Source organism: Neomonachus schauinslandi, chromosome 2, assembly GCF_002201575.2.
Source record: "Neomonachus schauinslandi chromosome 2, ASM220157v2, whole genome shotgun sequence".
NCBI classification, from domain to species: domain Eukaryota; kingdom Metazoa; phylum Chordata; class Mammalia; order Carnivora; family Phocidae; genus Neomonachus; species Neomonachus schauinslandi.
Window position 1 is genome coordinate 71,696,085 of NC_058404.1, and position 2,552 is coordinate 71,698,636.

Consider the following 2,552-nt stretch of genomic DNA (forward strand, 5'->3'; position numbering starts at 1 on the left):
CATTTCACAAAACATCTTTTGTTGACATTCTACAAATGATACCATCCAATAATGTTCCAATACTTTCTTCTTGTGAATATAGTTTATATATCTTTTTGACTTCTGTAATATTTGTTATGTCAGGAAGGTTTTTTAGAGAAACTTGATGACCTTCAACCTGAGATATTAGGTCTTCTTGATTTCTTTGTTTTTCTCCCTCTTCAGTGTAAACAATAAGAATTGAAAAAATCATTTGCTGAGATACCAAATTTTTTCAAAGCTGAAATATTGTCATTTGGGGAAAGGTTGAAAATAATTTCAGTTGATAGAGTTCTTGTCTTCATTTTTCCCAGTTTGTAGAGATGAACTTCTTTGCTGCCACAAGTATCTGAAATGGATCGACCATCACCTTAAGGTTTATTAATGAACCATCAATAGCACCTTCCATGGCCTTTTTTCTCAAGACTCCAGCATTTTTTACATCTTTAAATAACAGAAGGGTCACCCTGCATTCGGGAAATAGGTCCAGCTGATATGTTAACTGCATTTCATAGACAAGTAGGATTCAGGGCGCCCAGGGACCCGGGTCCAGGTCCCTCTAAGACGCGCTCCTCGGCCCTTTCACGACGTCAGGGAGCAGGCGCCTGGCCCTGCCGCGCTGTGTTCCGGGGCTGGCCTTCCAGGCCTCCGCTGTTAATTGCTGTTTTTACAATCAACCATTAACCTGACTAAACCCCTTGGGTACCCCCTACAGAAAGGTAGGCTTAGCCAGCCCTAAAGTTACCTGGCCACCACTGGCAACGAATGCATAGCGTAAAGAGCAAAAACACAGCAATTGGAAGATCTGGATCAGACTTGTCAGTTACTGCTTGGCAAGTTAACCGGAGTCCCAAATTCCCCATTTTACAATGGTGATAACATTGCCTGGCCCACTTTCCTAAACTAAGGTACTAGGAGAATCAAATGAGACATGTTTGAAGGCTTCTCTTAAACCTTAAAGAGCTACCCCACTCTGTTACTAATTGTATGGAATTAACAATGGAATAAATCAAAGAGTCATGTAAGAAGCATTGAGTGACAAGTGACAACTATCTCTTGGCTGTGTAGGGGCCAAGGGCAGGCTGCCCCAAGATGGGCCCCTTTGGTGTAAACATTGTTTTGAGTTACAAGCAAACACAACCCAGCAGATTCAGAAAAAGCTTTCTAAGCTCCCCCTCAACTGCCTGCAGGTACCAGCACGAGAGCTATTAACAGAGATTCCTCTTTATCCAAGAGACTTATTTGTATAATAGTATGCAAACTATTTGTTTTGTCTTCCAAACATCTCCATTCACCCTCCTCCTAATGGTCTTTCTCCTCTATATCCTCAGATTCTTACCCCTTTCCTTAGCTCATATAAGCCTCATGTTGCTTCACTGTCTTTGGAATTTCATGTCTATGTGGATTCCCTATGTGTATGAAATTCAATTTGATTTCCTCCTGTTAATCTCTCTCATGTCAATTTGATTCTTAGTCCAGCTAGAAGGATCTTGAGGGCATAGGAAATTCTTTCTTCCCAACAGCTGCATCTACCTTTGACATTCATATCGCTGTTCTTTTCTTTTTTGTTGAAAATAAAATCCAAACATAACTAAATGATACAATAATGTTATGCATTTTCTAACACTAGTAAAAATAATGAAAAGGAAGTAAATTGTCCATTGATCCATTTGCATAGAGCATGAGGTTCTTTTTTTCTGAATGGGAACTTTATCAGCAACATAAAAAATTAAAATTAGCCCATGCCAATATGATAAAATAATACTCATTTCCAATGACATTTACAGCAAAACAATTTCATTGAATGTAATCATGAGTATGTTTACACAACATAAGTATTTAATAAAATGTCATTTAGAATGCATTTTGAAGGATCTTTATGATTTCTGCTGTCTCTATATTATGGCTCCCCACATGGCAAAAAACATCAAACTGGAATGCAGAAACAAAAAGTCCTAAACTGGTTTAACCAGATTCAAAGAGCTGGTAATGAGGTTTCACTTGAGAAGCATCAATACCCTATTGAAAAGATTAGAGTGTGAAACAACATTTGCTCTACTAGAATGATTTTAATGCTGTTCAGTTAAAAAAAAATCTTGCCTCTAAATAACTTTTGCAATTTACCAAGTACTTTCATACACGTCATCCCCTTGTTTATGAGGGAGAGGGTTTTGCTTATTTTAGATGTGGGGACCCAAGGCTCAGAGGAGTGAGGGACTCATACAATGATAAGGGTCATGGCTCTACTCATTCACCCAGGAGCCCATCATTAGATTCCAAACCTATAGCTCCTTCCTTAAGACATCATTCTTTTCCTTTATGTGTCTGGAGAAATCAACAGTTGGTGTTTGTTTATTATAATGCATGATAGAATAAAAAGAAATCAAAATAAAAGTTATCTGTAATGAGCTATGTAAATCGGAGGGAATTGACGTAATCTTCACTTTTCTTGTCTTTAAACCAAAGACATTATAGATAGTAACTTTTATACCTTCTGTAGGGTTTTGGTAAGAATCAAGTGAGTAGATACATAT

At 37.9% G+C, this 2,552-nt stretch overlaps 1 pseudogene; it reads right to left on the reverse strand.

Moving 5' to 3' along the window:
- Positions 1 to 526, reverse strand: LOC110588601 (annotated as a pseudogene).
- Positions 527 to 2,552: the final 2,026 nt, after the last annotated feature.